The 18,088-nt window shown below is 37.0% G+C and overlaps 1 protein-coding gene across 5 annotated transcripts in view; it reads left to right on the forward strand.

Moving 5' to 3' along the window:
• The window catches only part of CSMD3 (CUB and Sushi multiple domains 3), a 1,255,873-nt gene that overhangs the window by 981,501 nt on the left and 256,284 nt on the right, over positions 1 to 18,088 (forward strand). The window lies entirely within an intron of this gene.

The raw sequence follows: 18,088 nt of genomic DNA on the forward strand, positions 1-18,088 counted from the left end.
TGCTTCAGATCTCTTTATTCCTATCTTAAGAAATATAATATTAAATATACAATTGAAACTCATTTGTATTTGCCATGGAAGAGGAGGTATGTCTCTTCAGGTCTATCAAAAGAAGTAAAGATTAATTCCACAACTTTACATGGCATGGTTTAAGGAAGGTTTTCATAGGGAAAGGGAAAACTCACAAATTAGCAATATACAGATGCTTGGAATCCTCCAATAGCTCCAACAAAATTTGGGAATGCGTGCCAAGGCCATGTTATCTAGTGGATATAGACATGATGTGGATTTCATTACACTGGAAAGGCTGAGCCCTCTATGAGTCTCTTGTCTTACAGAGGAAAGTAAGAAAAGGGCCTTGTCAGTGAAAGAATTTACAAGCTGCTTGATACCAGACAGTGAGGATTTGGATTGCCAGCTATTTATTGGGGCTCTCTGCAAATGCTCCAAGCCAGAGGACTCTGGAGAAGTTTAGGCCTTCTAACTATGGGTTAGGAAGTATTGGTCTTATGCAGGGTTGAACTTAAACACCATACCGATCTCTCCATGTGGAAGATTACATGGAGAGTAATACACCAGGCAGGCAGGACCCAGCAAGCTGGCTACCTAGACAGACCATTATGAGTATTCTACTATAGCTTAGTTTTACCACTATAACTTTAAGGTAGCTATGAGGAAGGTAGAGTACCCCCTTCTTATCCTTCTTCAAAATTGTCTTGGTGTCTCTTAACCTTTTTAACTTCTATTTTGATTTTAGAATTACGTTCTCTCTGCCTGTTGAATTTGATGGGGACTGCATTGTATTTATAAATTATTTAGAATAAATTGAAGGATGTATGATATTTAATCTTTTCATCTATTATAATGACATATCTCTCAGTTTACTCATACCTTCCTCATTATTTTTCTGTAATAGTTTATAATTTTCTTTATAAATCTTTCTCGTCTAAATCTTAAATGTCTTATAGTTTCCATTATAGTTAATCATATCTTTATTAGATTTTACTGGTTGTTGCTAATACATTGATTTTTGTAATTAGTCTCTAGCAAACTGGCTTAACTTTCATTAGTTATCATAATTTTTCTATAGACTTTTTTGGATTTTCTTTGCCAACAGTGTCAGTTCTGCTTTGTTTCACTGTTTAGTTTTTCTAATCTATATGCTCCCCAACCCCTCACTCCCTTGGCTTAATGATCAGGGTGAGAAATTCAGTACCACATCAAATTAAAACAGTGATTGTCATTATTCTGTCATTCCTGATTTTTTTTTTTTTTGGTCATTACTGATTTTAAAGAGAATGCATCTAATGTTTTATCTTTGAGTATAATATTTACTCTTGGTTGGCGTAATGTTAATAAGGCTAACATTTTTTTGACTCGTTGTTTTCGGGGACATTTCAATGTTATTTACATATTAAAATCATTTACCTCTATGAGTGTAGAAGTTTTCACACAACAATGTTAAGTAACTGGCTCAATCATGTCGCAGAGCTAAAATTTGATTCAGAGTGGACTCCAGAATTGAGATTCTTATCCAAAATGTTACACTATCTAGGTATATATTTTGTCAATTTTAAGAAGTTCCCTTCCATTCCTGATTTACTAAAAATTGCTTAATCATAATGGGATTTAATTTTATCAACTGCAGGATGCCTGGGCGGCTTAGTTGGTTAAGCCTCTGCCTTCAGCTCAGGTCATGATCCCGGGGTCCTGGAATCCGGTCCCATATTGAGCTCCTTGCTCAGCAAGGAGCCTGCCTCTCCCTCGGCCTGCTTCTTCCCCCGTTTGTGGTCTCTCTCTCTCTGACAAATAAATAAAATCTTAAAAAGAAATTTATCAAGTGCTTTTTCATCAGCTATTGAAAATATTATAAGGTTTTCCTTTGTGAATCTTTTAATTTGGTAGATTTTATTATACTTTTTCTAAAATTAAAACATCTTCACATTCATAGGATAAAAGTGATTTCCCTTTTTTTTGTTTGTTTTTATTATACTTTGCTGATTTCAGTACACTAAAATATTGAGTTTTTGTAATTATGGTATATATTGCTATGGGCTTATTACCAAGGATTAAAAATTCATTATCTTGAATTTCTTACCATGAGGTTAGTCTATAATTTTCCTTCCTTATAATTATCTTTTTCTGGTTTTGATCAAGATTATGCAACTCCCTAACTTTGGGAGCATTCTTACTTTTCTAGACATAGTTTGTATAAGATAGGAATCATCTGTTTCTTAAGCATTTGCTAGAAATTCACTGTAAAAAGAGGGACTTGGTGATTTGATGCAGTAGAATCTTAGTGGTTATATATCCATCCAGGTTTTCTACTTTATCCTAGATTTTTTTTTTAAGATATTATTTATTAATTTGACAGGGAGAGATCACAAGTAGGCAGAGAGGCAGGCAGAGAGGGAGGGGGAAGCAGGCTCCCCACTGAGCGGAGAGCCAGATATGGGTCTTGATCCCAGGACCCTGAGGCAGAGGTTTAATCCACTGAGCCACCCAGGCACCCCTATCCTAGATTTTTGAAAGTCTGTTGTTTAAGTCTATTTTCATCCCTCCAAGTTTTCAACTGTATTGGGATAAACATATTTGCAGTATTTTCTTACTTTATTTGGTGTTGTGTGTTTTTATTAACATTGCTTAGTATATGTGCTAATATTGCTTTTATTCATAGTATTTATTCCCTTCTATTTTCTCTGGATTTGCTTTACCTTTTTTCTAACATTATTGAAATCAATACTTATTAATATTCAGATTGTTGTCTTTAATTTTTTTCAAAAAATTTTTTTAAGATTTTATTTATTTATTTGACAGACAGAGATCACAAGTAGGCAGAGAGGCAGGCAGAGAGAGAGAGGAGGAGGAGGCAGGCTCCCTGCTGAGCAGAGAGCCCGATGTGGGGCTCGATCCCAGGACTTTGAGATCATGACCCGAGCCGAAGGCAGAGGCTTTAACCCACTGAGCCACCCAGGCACCCCAGATTGTTATCTTCTAATATGAACTTCTGTGGTTATATATTTTTTTAAGTATCACTTTACCTGCTTTGCAAAAGTTTAAAAGTGTAGAGCTTCATTATTAATCATTCTAAACTTGTCCTAATACCACTGCATTATGATTTTTTTTCTGCTTACCAGTTACTTAGAAATAGTGTGAGTTAGTATCTACCTCTATTTAATTATACATTTTCAATTTACTTACACTGTCATAAAATGTGTATGATTCCAATTCCTGGGCATGACTGCTGTATGGCCTGTGGTATGGGCAATTATTATGCCTGTCCCTGTGTGCCAGTCAAGAAGAGCACCATTTAATTGATGGGTGAAGGTTTTTATATATATCCATTAAATTAAGCTCTCTAATTGTCTTTCTCAAATATTTATATCCTCACAGTTTTTTAAAAAATTACCTTGGTTGAGCAATCTTGGACATATTATTGTAATTCTTATTTTTTTTTAATTTTTCCTTAAAACTTTGACCATTTTTGTTTTATATATTATGGAAACTTATTTTTGGGTACATAGGAATTATACTTTTATTTTCTTTATTGGTACATTGAATTTACTCCATTTATATTTATTTACCTATTAGACCTTATTTTGTGCTTTCTACTCCTTTTTCTGTAATTTCATTTTTTTCTTCTCTCAAATAACCATATAATCACCAGATACTTTCTTGGTTTTTTGCATGCTTATTTACCATATGCACCCCGATTTACTCCACTAATTCCCCACACATACACTGAAATACAGGGTTCTTAAGACCAAGAAGTCTGTTACTCACTCCTGTACAATTAGTGTCTTACAATAATGCCTACACATAACTGTGTGCTAATTATTTAATTGATTGGTTTTGAGCAGCTACAAGAGGTATTTTCTCTTTTAAATCAAGTCACAATTAGAGACATAAACTAATAACATTGAAATGTAAGAAATCTTAGAGATACATTTCTGTCCTGCATTTTATAAAGATAACTTGGCTCCTTAAGAATATCTTCTTGTGGGCGCCTGGGTGGCTCAGTGGGTTAAGCCACTGCCTTCGGCTCAGGTCATGATCTCAGGGTCCTGGGATCGAGGCCCGCATCGGGCTCTCTGCTCAGCAGGGAGCCTGCTTCCCTCTCTCTCTCTCTCTCTCTCTCTCTGCCTGCCTCTCCATCTACTTGTGATCTCTCTCTGTCAAATAAATAAATAAAATCTTTAAAAAAAAAAAAAGAATATCTTCTTGTATCTACAAGCTAACAGGTTTCTAAATAAGACCTATTTAAAGGGAAAAGAAAAAAAAAAGGAAAGGAAGGAAAAAAGGAAAAAGAAAGGAGAGGAGAGGAAAAGTAAAGAAAGGAGAGGACAGAAGAGGAGAGGAAAGGAGTGGAGAGAGAGGAAAGAAGGAAGGAAGCAGGCAAGCAAAGAAGGAAAGAAAAAAGAGAAAAATGTAAGCAAGTCAGTACAGATAGGTCCTATTGTAAAACATTTCCAGAGGTCATGAGGAGAAAAGATACAGGAAAAATGCTGCCAATTCTACCATGCTCGAATGCTGGAATCGATGGTACTATTTGATTCCAGCATTATGTCTTGTGGAAACTGGAATTGACCTTACAGTACTTCCTCTACCTAACATCCTAGGTAGCCATTCCTAAATTCATGTAGTTAAGCCCTTGAGATAAAACCTACTCTCTCCATTTTTCTTAGCTAACTGTATGTGCATTCCTATTTCCCAGCTTGATCCATTTCCATGTCCCATTATTTCCAAAACCTATGATTTATACTGCCTTAGGAAAAGGGCCGCAAATAAAAATTTTTTAAAAGATGAAACTGTTCATTATGTACCTACTCTATTCTAGGTACAATGATCAGCTCTTTTTAATGAATTATCTCTATCCTTCCTGTGAGCGGGCACACTTATAAATGCAACAAAAATACTAAACAACAGAATTAGGTGGTAAATATTGCTACGCCTATTTTACAAAGGATAAGACTAAGGATCAGATTATTAAAAAGAGTTAAAGGAATTGACATAAATTATTTTTGTTAACATATAATGTATTATTAGCCCCAGGGGTACGGGTCTGTGAATTATCAGGCTTACACATTTCACAGCACTCATCATAGTACATACCCTCCCCAGTGTCCATAACCCAGCCACCCTATCCCTACCCCCACCCCCCAGAAACCTTCAGTTTGTTTCGGGAGATTAAGAGTCTCTTAGGGTTTGTCTCCCTCCCGATCCCATCTTGCTTCATTTTTTCCTTCCCTAACCCCCCACAACCCTCCCCTGCCTCTCAAATTCCTCATATCGGAGAGATGGCATAAGTTATTATTACTACTAAGAATAAAGGCAAATAAAAATATAAAAGCACAAACAGAGAGAAACACATAATCAATCATGCCATGAATTCAGTCTTTCTCCCTGGACCCTACAATTACTCCCCACCATGCTCAGCTACTACACCAATACCCACATACACACAATTTCACGAAGTCTTATTTTTATACTCCGAAGAGTATTTCTTTCTGATGTTAGTATAGAATTTGTGACACTCCCTCAATCCAACTGGAGTTGGATCACTCTTTAGAGTGATCCTCACAATTTTCATCCATGGAGAATTTCCATTCCCCACTTTAGGGTCTCCAGGGTCTGCCTTTTTCATCAGCCTCCCTGTATTTCTTATCCTATTTCAAAAAAAAAAAAAATGTTACCACTTTAATTGTCTAGTTTCTTAGAGCTAATAAAGTGGTCCTTATGCCTATTTCTGCCCTAGAGCGACACCTCAGAATTTTCATATATGCACCCCCCAAAATAAACTGACATACACATTGAGGCTCTGTATGGTAAAAAATTTTCCTTTGTCATTTGTAATACATGCCCTGTACCTTCACTTGAACACGTGTGTTGGCACTGAAAAGTAAAGCTTTTAGTCTTGGCTCAGTCTAAACACATGTTTTTAGGAGGCCTTTAATTTAAAAACAACACCTCCACCTATTAGACTCACACCAGATTATAGTTACAACTGCTTGGGTTCAGAATTTTCTCTCCATTTCCCCCTTGAAGATGGACACTGAACCTTATTTTTGTTTGTGTGCAAATACACAGAAGTTGTGCAATGAACCAATGCTATTTTTGAACATTGCAAAACACAAGCCTGCTAACATGGATTCTGGAAGGAATATCACTTTACACTTATGTGAACAGAATTGTGGATATGCTTTTATTTTTTAGACAATAGTAAACTAGAGCAGAGAAGTCAAAGTTTGGGAACGAAGGGGAGATATTTGGCTAATTTTAAAACAATGTCTCCACAAAGAGTTTAAATCAGGCCTAGTTTCCTCTGTAATTTCAGTGAGATATAATATTAACAAATTTACAGTAGAATAATATTTAGAGTTTAAACAGTGCTCTCATTTGCATTGAGATTATGATGTTAATAAGTACGATTTAAGTATTCATAATTATAACATTTATACAAATGTGACTCATATAGTAGTAATATTTGTATCCTTTTAACAAAATATATTGATTCTGATGGAGAGAGAATATACACAGTTTTGTGCTGCTGAAGGAGACCTCCTGACAGCTGGTGCTTTAGCTGGCGAGGGGATACCAATTTATAGACACCAATATGTACAGCGGAAGACTTATGACTGGTTGTTTATATATGGTGTAAGTTAGCCACCTGCTCCAAGAACCTTAACAGTCTCATAAATTACATTCTAAATTAACATACCAATTTAAGTTAAGATATATTTTTTTCACAGAACAACTTATTACATTGCAATGTTACCCTGAGGTATTCTGGGGGCAATCATTTAATTTCCATTGCAGAAATACTTTCCAAAATAAAAGAGATACATGTATGGCTTATACTTATTCTCTAAAGTACCTTGGGACATCTGGCCTTAGATGAACTCTTACACTTACAATAGGGAGGCCTCTTGGGCCTGGTTATGATCAGATGAGGGAAATATAATGCATATACATTTGAAGGATGCTTAGTTCTTAGTTGCTGAATTCATGCTAGCTGGTATATGCCCATCCACACATTTCCATTGTCCTGGAAATAACAGGTAGGTGGATATTATATACTCTGGTCCTCCTTCAAAACCAAAAATAACACATAACTACTTTTGATTATACACAGACTGACATTATTCATAATAATGGTCCCTTCATGAGCATACAGCGTTATGTGGGAACAAATGTTGAAGTAAAAATCCCCCTTTTTAAAAAGATTTTATTTATTTATATTTGAGAGACAGAAAAATCACAAGTAGGCAGAGCAGCAGGCAGAGGGAGAAGCAGGCTCCGCACTGTGTGGGGAGTCAGATGTGAGGCTCTATCCTAGGACCCTGGGATCATGACCTGACCCAAGGCAGACTGAGCCACGCAGTTGCCCTAAAGTAATCTCCTTTTAACAATACAAATATTTATGATTCTTCTTCTCCCAGAAAAAATATGTATTTGTTGATCAGTCGTTACCTACAAATTCAACAAATATAATTATCACCATGTCTTGTGCAAACTATGATAAAAAAAACCTTCACAGTGTTACAGATAGGCCATATTATCTCAACACCTATCTATTTTCAGGAACAAAGTAGAAATAAGCATAGTAAGGCTTTCATTTTTCCAATTGAGTCTTCAAGGCACAGTTTTATGGCCTTCTTTTTTTTTTTTAGCTGGTAGGCAACAAACATTTATTAAAAATAACTGAATTAATGGTGGTACCTACAAAGGTCAAATGGGTGTAACTGGATATAGTAAACTGAAGTGATTTTGTGCTCTATAATGCCACGTTTGGGAGGTTTTTCTCTTAATGGCTATAAATATGGCTATAAAACCAGTTCTGCCAAGACAAGTCTCTTAATTAACTGGGCCTTCTGAGAGAATATTTTTTTCTTTAGATACATAAAACCTTTAAATACATGGAACTCCTTGAGTTAAATTTGTAAGGAATAATACCTTTTTTTCCCTAAAATGAAAGCCTTTAAATGTTCTATTCAAATAGGATGTATCTTTAAGAGATTAACAGACACCCCTAAATTAGATGATATCACTAGTTGATTGTGGATATGCTTTAGTGACTGGCAAATACTTTGAGAAAGATTAAGATTTGTTTAAAAATTTCAAAAAGAATTGAATTATAGCACACCTAAGGAAAAGACAAATCATCTATAAAGAAATTAGTTCTTGAGTCCACTTCAAAGATCTTTATAACCATAACATTCTAAGTATAACTTCATCTTATATATTTTTAAAAATCTATAAGCATAACATCTATCAAAGTATTTTCAATTCTTTCTCCTACACCTCAAAGTGCCACTTTTTTTTTCATTAAAATAAGCATGTAGGATGCTTTGATTGCCTGTAGAAAAACTCTGAAAAATAAATGCTTTATAAAAATTTCTTTAAAAACCATGTGTAAGGGGCACCTGGGTGGCTCAGTGGGTTAAGCCTCTGCCTTCAGTTCAGGTCATGATCCCAGGGCCCTGGGATGGAGCCCCACATCAGCCTCTCCGCTCAGCAGGGAGCCTGCTTCCGCATCTCTCCCTGCCTACCTCTCTGCCTACTTGTGATCTCTCTCTCTGTGTGTCAAATAAATAAACAAAATATCAAAAAACATATATATAAGATATGTTTTATTGCTTATGCTTACTTCTGTCCTGCAGCATACATATTATATGCTCTATTTGGAGAACATTAGGCAAGGAGTCTTGCTGAGGATCCATTCAGTAGGCAAACTACTGTGAAGGCAAATAAACTTAGTTATTCATAAAAATAATACTATCAACCTGTCTGCCTCACAATTTTTTTCAAAAATGCAGATCTCCTTTCCATCTACTGCCTAGACCTTTGCATAAGGATGCTCTAGGTGTTTCCAAAATTTCCAGATAATTGCTATGGCAGACATGGAAATAAGGGCAGTGTTGTTATTCATAGAAAGCTATTCACAAGGATCTAATGTAGTATGTAAACACAATAATGAGATAGATGAATCCTCTCAAAATGAGGCTAGCAATATAAAATTGTTGCAGAAGCAATATATTTCACTTGTTAGCCATATTTCCCTTTCCTCAAAAAGTAAGACATTTGCAATATAGATTCACAGATAAGTCCCTGAAACTATTGGGAAAACTTTAAAGAAGGAAAAAGCAAACTTTTCAGTAGATCCATCACTTACCAAAGAGATGAATACTTTTAAACAGTAATTTCAATTCTTCCTTTTCCCTTAAGGGACTTTGCTCAGTTTCACAAAGGCCAGCTATAAATGCTAGGTTTCTGTTCTGCCTAAAAGTTATGTTGTGTTTCCCTGCTTGTTTAAGGAAAGGCTCAATGTGCTGTTTTCCTTTCTAAAATAAACAATCCAACTCCTGCAATACTGAAGTCTCATTCTTAGTAACCAAATTGAGTATTCACTCTGCTGGTTCTTTCTGGAAAATGGTATTGTATGCATAATCTTCGTACCAAGGAAGACATAGAGTTTGTTGGATTGAGGAGTGATTTTTATTGTGAATTCTGAATAATATGTAGGGTGCAAATTTCATGTATGTGCATCTGTGCATGTGCACGTGGAAGATGATCAAGTAACTTAGCTTTGGATTGAAACTCAGGTATCAGGTTGACCCGACTTGCACACATATACCCTTCATGAACCTTGTCATTCTTTCAGCTGGTCTGCTCATTTCTCTCTTGATGCTCAGCTTAGATATCAATTCTTCGGGAAGATTCCTGACTGATTCCCCTTATGCCATAATCATTAAAGTTACAAGCACTTATTTAATATAATTAATAAATTGTAAATGCCATGTTGGCAAGAATACATTCTGATTGTCCACAGCTGTATTTCCAGTTATTTGGGTAGTGTGGGCTCTTAAGTACTTACTGAAAAAAATAAGAAGGAAGGAAGGAAAGCAGAACTTCATTCCTTTGATAGTTATTAAAATCATTTAAATATTTAGCTCTGCATTTCCTCTTAAGTTGAGTTGGGAGAAATCTTGTATAGTGTTCTTTCTAAAGCACAAATTTCACATTTCACAAATTTCACCATGTTGAAGTACGTTGAACTCTGTAAGGTTTAATGAATGGAAGAAATATATTCCTACTGCTTTAATTAATCAGAGTTGGATATATTACAATAAAATAATTTCTGTGATAGCCAAACACTAAGATATTGCTGATTTAAATCCCACTGATTCCATGAGTCATGTGCAGAGATACACCCACCTTCTGGTTTCCCATGAACATAAAATAAATTCTAATGTAGAAAATCACATTTGTTACCCTGAACTTGTGATGTCCCTTACATTTTTGTAATATTTCTTAAGGAATCTATAATAGTAATAATAAGATGGAAATATTAAAGCATTGCCTAGATCTGTTAACAACAGTTTGTTTTAGAGCTTATTCCCCAAAATGAATGAACAGATTTTTCTGTTTCTCTAAGCATTTTCAAAATGTTCTGTCACTCTCTTTATAAACATATAATGTATTTTTAGCATCAGGGGTACAGGTCTGTGAATCGCCAGGTTTACACACTTCACAGCACTCACCACAGCACACATACACCACAATGTCCATAACCCCACCACCCTCTATTGAACCCCCTCCCCCCAGCAACCCTAAATTTGTTCTGCAAGATTAAGAGTCTCTTATGGTTTGTCTCCCTCTCGATCCCATCTTGTTTCATTTATTCTTTTCCTACCCCCAAACCCCTCATATTGCATCTCCACTTCCTCATATCAGGGAGATCATATGATAGCTGTCTTTCTCCGATTGACTTATTTTGCTAAGCATAATACCCTCTAGTTCCATCCACATTGTCACAAGTGGCAAGATTTCATTTCTTTTGATGGCTGCATAGTATTCCATTGTATAAATATACCACATCTTCTTTATCCATTCCTCTGTTGACGGACACCTAAGTTCTTTCCATAGTTTGGCTATTGTGGACATTGCTGCTATAAACATTCCGGTGCACATGCCCCTTCAGATCATTACATTTGCATCTTTATGGTAAATACCCAGTAGTGCAATTGCTGGGTCATAGGGTAGCTCTATTTTCAACTTTTTGAGGAACCTCCATGCTGTCTTCCAGAGTGGCTGTGTCAGCTTGCATTCCCACCAAGAGTGTAGGAGGGTTCCCCTTTCTCCGCATCCTCGCCAGCGTCTGTCATTTCCTGACTTGTTAATTTTAGCCATTCTGACTGGCGTGAGGTGGTATCTCATTGTGGTTTTGATTTGTATTTCCCTGATGCCGAGTGATGTGGAGCACTTTTTCAGGTGTCTGATGGCCATCTGGATGTCTTCTTTGCAGAAATGTCTGTTCGTGTCCTCTACCTATTTCTTGATTGAGTTATTTGTTCTTTGGGTGTTGAGTTTGCTAAGCTCTTTATAGATTTTGGATACTAGCCCTTTATTTGATATGTCATTTGCAAATATCTTCTCCCATTCTGTCAGTTGTCTTTTGGTTTTGTTGACTGTTTCCTTTGTTGTGCAAAAGTTTTGATCTTGATGAAATCCCAATAGTTCATTTTTGCCCTTGCTTCCCTTGCCTTTGGCGATGTTCCTAGGAAGAAGTTGCTGCAGCTGAGGTTAACGAGGTTGCTATCCTGTGTTCTCCTCAAGGATTTTGATGGATTCCTTTCTCACATTGAGGTCCTTCATCCATTTTGAGTCTATTTTCATGTGTGGTGTAAGGAAATGGTCCAATTTCATTTTTCTGCATGTGGCTGTCTTTTCTCAACACCATTTGTTGAATAGACTGTCTTTTTTCCATTGGACATTCTTTCCTGCTTTGTTGAAGATTAGTTGACCATAGAGTTGAGGGTCTATTTCTGGGCTCTCTATTCTATTCCATTGATCTATGTGTCTGTTTTTGTGACAGTACCGTACTATCTTGATGATGACAGCTTTGTAATAGAGCTTGAAGTCTGGAATTGTGATACCACCAACTTTGGCTTTCTTTTTCAACATTCCTCTATCAGGGTCTTTTCTGGTTCCATATAAATTTTAGGATTATTTGTTCCATTTCTTTGAAAAAAATGGATGGGATTTTGATAGGGATTGCATTAGATGTGTAGATTGCTTTAGGTAGCATAGACATTTTCACAATATTTGTTCTTCCAATCCCGGAGCATGGAACATTTTTCCATTTCTTTGTGTCTTCCTTAATTTCTTTCATGAGTACTTTATAGTTTTCTGAGTATAGATCCTTTCTCTCTTTGGTTAAGTTTATTCCTAGGTATCTTATGGTTTGGGGTGCAATTGTAAATGGGATTGACTCCTTAATTTTTCTTTCTTCTGTCTTGTTGTTGGTGTAAAGAAACACAACGGATTTCTGTGAATTGATTTTATATCCTGACACTTTACTGAATTCCTGTACAAGTTCTAGCAGTTTTGGAGTAGAGACTTTTGGGTTTTCCACAAATAGTATCATATCATCTGCAAAGAGTGATAGTTTGACTTCTTCTTTGCTGATTTGGATGCCATTAATTTCTTTTTGTTGTCTGATTGCCAAGGCTAGGACTTCTAGTACTATGTTGAATAACAGTGGTGATAATGGTCATCCCTGCCGTGTTCCTGACCTTAGCAGAAAAGCTCTCAGTTTTTCTCCATTGAGAATGATATTTGCGGTGGGTTTTTCATAGATGGCTTTGATAATATTGAGGTATGTGCCCTCTATCCCTACACTTTGAAGAGTTTTTTTTTTTTTTAAAGATTTTATTTATTTATTTGACAGAGAGAGATCACAAGTAGGCAGAGAGGCAGGCAGAGAGAGAGAGAGAGGGAAGCAGGCTTCTTGCTGAGCAGAGAGCCCGATGTGGGACTCGATCCCAGGACCCTGAGACCATGACCCGAGCCGAAGGCAGTGGCTTAACCCACTGAGCCACCCAGGCACCCCCACTTTGAAGAGTTTTGATCAGGAAGAGATGCTGTACTTTGTCAAATGCTTTCTCAGCATCTCTTGAGAGTATCATATGGTTCTTGTTCTTTCTTTTATTAATGTATTGTATCACATTGATTGATTTGTGGATGTTGAACCAACCTTGCAGCCCTGGAATAAATCCCACTTGGTCATGGTGAATAATCCTTTTAATGTACTGTTGGATCCTATTGGCTAGTATTTTGGTAAGAATTTTTGCATCTGTATTCATCAAGGATATTGGTCTGTAATTCTCTTTTTTGATGGGATCCTTGTCTGGTTTTGGGATCAAGGTGATGCTGGCCTCATTAAATGAGTTTGGCCATTTTCCTTCCATTTCTATTTTTTTGGAACAGTTTCAGGAGAATAGGTATTAATTCTTCTTTAAATGTTTAGTAGAATTCCCCTGGGAAGCCGTCTGGCCCTGGGCTTTTGTTTGTTTGGAGATTTTTGATGACCATTTCCATCTTCTTACTGGTTATGGTTCTGTTCAGGTTTTCTATTTCTTCCTGGTTCAGTTGTGGTAGTTTATATGTCTCTAGGAATGCATCCATATCTTCCAGATTGTCAAGTTTGTTGGTGTAGAGTTGCTCATAGTATGTTCTTATAGTTGTCTGTATTTCTTTGGTGTTGGTTGTGATCTCTCCTCTTTCATTCATGATTTTATTCATTTGGGTCCTTTCTCTTTTCTTTTTGATAAGTCTGGCCAGGGGTTTATCAATCTTATTAATTCTTTCAAAGAACCAGCTCCTAGTTTCGTTGATTTGTTCTATTGTTTTTTTGGTTTCTATTTCATTGATTTCTGCTCTGATCTTTATGATTTCTCTTCTCCTGATGGGTTTAGGCTTTCTTTGTTGTTCTTTCTCCAGCTCCTTTAGGTGTAGGGTTAGGTTGTGTATTTGAGACCTTTCTTGTTTCTTGAGAAAGGCTTGTATCATTATGTATTTTCCTCTCAGGACTGCTTTTGCTGTGTCCCACAGATTTTGAACCATTCTGTTCTCATTATCACTTGTTTCCATGAATTTTTTCAATTCTTCTTTAATTTCCTGGTTGACCCATTCATTCTTTAGGAGGGTGCTGTTTAGTCTCCATGTATTTGGGTTCTTTCCAAATTTCCTGTTGTGATTGAGTTCTAGCTTCAGAGCATTATGGTCTGAAAATATGCAGGGAATGATCCCAATCTTTTGATACCAGTTGAGACCTGATTTATGACCCAGGATTTGATCTATTCTGGAGAATGTTCCATGTGCACTAGAGAAGAATGTGTATTCTGTTGTTTTGGAATGGAATGTTCTGAATATATCTGTGATGTCCATCTGGTCCAATGCGTCATTTAAGACCCTTATTTCCTTGTTGATCTTTTGCTTGAATGATCTGTCCATTTCGGTGAGGGGAGTGTTAAAGTCCCCTACTATTATTTTATTATTCTCATTGTATTTCTTTGATTTTGTTATTAATTGATTTTTATAGTTGGCTGCTCCCATGTTAGGGGCATAAATATTTAAAATTGTTAGAGCTCCTTATTGGACAGTCCCTTTGAGTATGATATAGTGTCCTTCCTCATCTCTTATTATAGTCTTTGGCTTAAAATCTAATTGATCTGATAGAAGAATTGCCATCCCAGCTTTCTTCTGATGTCCATTAGCATGATAAATTGTTTTCCACCTTCTCACTTTAAATTTTAGGTGTCTTCGGGTCTAAAATGAGTTTCTTGTAGGCAGCATTTTTATGGGTTTTATTTTTTTATCCATTCTGATACCCTGTGTCTTTTGATTGGGTTGTTTAGCCCATTTACATTCAGGGTAACTATTGAGAGATATGAATTTAGTGCCATTGTATTGCCTGTAAGGTGACTGTTACTGTATATTGTCTCTGTTCCTTTCTGGTATACTATTTTAGGGTCTCTCTTTGCTTAGAGGACCCCTTTCAATCTTTCCTGTAGAGCTGGTTTGCTGTTTGCAAATTCTTTCAGTTTTTGTTTGTCTTAGAAGCTTTTCATCTCTCCTTCCATTTTCAATGATTGCCTAGCTGGGTATAGTATTCTTGGCTGCATGTTTTTCTTGTTTGGTGCTCTGAATATATCATGCCAGTTCTTTCTGGCCTACCAGGTCTCTGTGGATAAGTCCACTGCCAATCTAATATTTTTACCATTGTACGTTACAGACTTCTTTTCCCGGGCTGCTTTCAGGATTTTCTCTTTGTCACTAAGACTTATAAATTTTACTATTAGGTGTCAGGGTGTGGACTTATTCTTATTGATTTTGAGGGGGGTTCTCTGCACCTCCTGGATTTTGATGCTTCTTCCCTTTGCCATATTAGGGAAATTCTCTACAATAATTCTCTCCAATATACCTTCTGCTCCCCTCTCTCTTTCTTCTTCTTCTGAAATCCCAATTATTCTAATGTTGTTTCATCTTATGGTGTCCCTTATCTCTAGAATTCTCCCCTCATGGTCCAGTAGTTGTTTGTCTCTTTTTTGCTCAGCTTCTTTATTCTCTGTCATTTGGTCTTCTATGTCACTCTTTCTTCTGCCTCATTTATCCTAGCAGTGAGAGCCTCCATTTTTTATTGCACCTCATTAATAGTTTATTTTTATTTCAACTTGGTTAGATTTTAGTTCTTTTTTTTTTTTCCTCCAGAAAGGGCTTTTATTTCTCTGGAGAGGGTTTCTCTAATATCTTCCATACCTTTTTCAAGACCAGCTAGAACCTTGAGAATCATCATTCTGAACTCTAGATCTGACATATTACCAATGTCCGTATTGATTAGGTCCCTAGCCTTCGGTACTGCCTCTTGTTCTTTTTTGTGTGTGTGTGGTGAGTTTTTCAGCCTTGTCATTTTGTCCAGATAAGAATATATGAAGGAGTAAATAAAATACTAACAGAAGAGACCCCAAATCGTGGGGGGAAGAAAGGGGATAAAAAGAAGTTCAGAAAAAAAATTAGAAAAAGGAAACAAATAAAGAAAAAATATAAAAACGAAAAATATATATATATTAGACTGGTGACTAGAAAGGTCACCCACTTAATTTTGGGAGTATTTTGGTCTCTTAGAAGAAACTACCTCCCCAAATTTTAAAGAATGAAAAACATATATAAGGGTAAACAGAATAGGGATGGAATATGCCTATAAAGGTGAAAAAAAAATTTTTTTTTTAATTTCTAAAAAAGGAGTTAATAAGTAAGTTGTTTGGGAGAATAAAGAAAAAAGTGGAGAGAATTTGCTTGGGCTGGAGATTAGAACAAGCCCGGAGCAAGATATAGGGTACATTTTGATCTATTAGAAGAAGTTGTATCCCAAATTTTTTAGGAGAAAAAACCTTATGTGTATACAAAAAATAAAGTTAGATACAATGAAGGATAAAATATGACTATAATAATGAAGGTTCAAAAAAGATTATTTTTTTATGAAAGGTATTGTTAAGATAAAGTAGTTAAAAAACTTTAAAAGAGGAAAGGGTAAAAGTTAAAAAAATAGCAGAAGAAAAAAATTAAATTAAAAGAAAAATTAATTAACTGCAAGACTAAAGAATCATGGGGAGAAAGCCATGAATTCCATGGTTTGCTTTCTCCTCCTCTGGAATTCCGCTGTTCTCCTTGGGAAGTGAACTTGGTCTTGGCTGGATTTCTTGTTGATCTTCTGGTCGATGGGCCTGTTGTAGTGATTCTTAAGTGTCTTTGCCCGAGGCAGAATTGCACCACCCTTACCAAGGGCCAGGCTAAGTAATGCGCTCAGGTTCACTTTTGGGAGCTCTTGTTCCCTGAACAGTTTCTGTAGAGTTCTGGAGGATGGGAATGAAAATGGCAGCCTCCCATTCTCCGGCCCAGAGGAGCCGAGAGCTCGGGGTCCCACTCCTCAGTGCACCCTTAGAGAAAAGCGTTCAATCACTCCTGTCTCCCTGGCCTCCAGCCGTGCTCCAACCTCACCCAGCCTGTGACCAAGTGTCTCTGTCTCTGGCACACAGATCTGCCTGGAGTCTCCAAACCCTACAGATCCCTGAGCTCCCCCAGGGGGTGTCTCCCCGGATCTTGTGGGGACCTCACTCACAGAGCAGTGGCCTGTACCATGGATTACAGTTCAAGGTATCCCTGAGTTGAGAGCTCACTCCTCAGCTCTGTCTCTGTAGCCAGCTTCCCCACTCTAATACCTGCAAGCTCTGCAACACTCAGACACCCTTGATCCTTCTCTAACCCCGTGGGATGTGGGGACATGCTGACCCCGCGTGGGCTTCATCCCAGTTTAGCCTCTAGAGCGATGTCCCTCAGTGGAGCAGACTTTTAAAAGTTCTGATTTTGTGCTCCGTTGCACCGCCGCTTGCCGGAAGCCAGCCCCTCCCACCGTGGTCTATCTTCCCATCGCTTTGGATTCACTTCGCTGGTCCTACCTTTCAGAAAGTGGTCAATTTTCTGTTTCTAGAATTGTTGCTCTTCTTCTCTTCGAACTCCTGTTGGATTTGTAGGTGTTCGCAATGGTTTGATAAGCTATCTAGCTGATCTCCTGCTCCCTGATGTCATCTCAGCCTGCTACTTCTCTGCCATCTTGACTCCTCCTTCCTGTCACTCTCTTTAGTGCACTCAGAAAAATTTTGGTTCCTTCATTGTGAATGGACTTAATATTCAATGTGTCTGTTAGTGTTAGCTGTAAAAGTACTTGACTTTTGGATGCCTAGGTGGCTCAGTCAGCTAATCATCTGTCATTAGCTCAGATCATAATCCCAGGGTCCTTGGATGGAGTCCTGCATAGGGCTCCTTCCTCAGCGAGGAGCCTGCTTCTTCCTCTGCCTGCCATTTTCCCTCCTTGTGTGCTCTTTTGCATACTCTCTCTCTTCCTCTCTGACAGATAAATAAATAAATAGAATCTTAAAAATAAATAGGTAAATAAATGTACTTGACTTTAGCATAGACTCTCTATCCCAAGAGATTATGGTCTGTATGTCATAAAAATTTTGCTATTGTTTGATAATGGGAAGACCTCTGATAGAAAGAGGGGACAGACTAGAAGAGATGGATCACAAGAAATTATTTCAGGGCAGAGAAAAGTGTCTTTTACCTTACTCCCCGTGGTAAAATGAACTGAGCTCAACTTAGGCAGTAGTATCATTTCCCAGTTCAGTCACATGGAATGAGTGTACATTATTTGGGAGAAGAACTTTATCTATTTATTTATTATTAGTTT

This window comes from Lutra lutra, chromosome 4 (assembly GCF_902655055.1).
Source record: "Lutra lutra chromosome 4, mLutLut1.2, whole genome shotgun sequence".
NCBI lineage: Eukaryota > Metazoa > Chordata > Mammalia > Carnivora > Mustelidae > Lutra > Lutra lutra.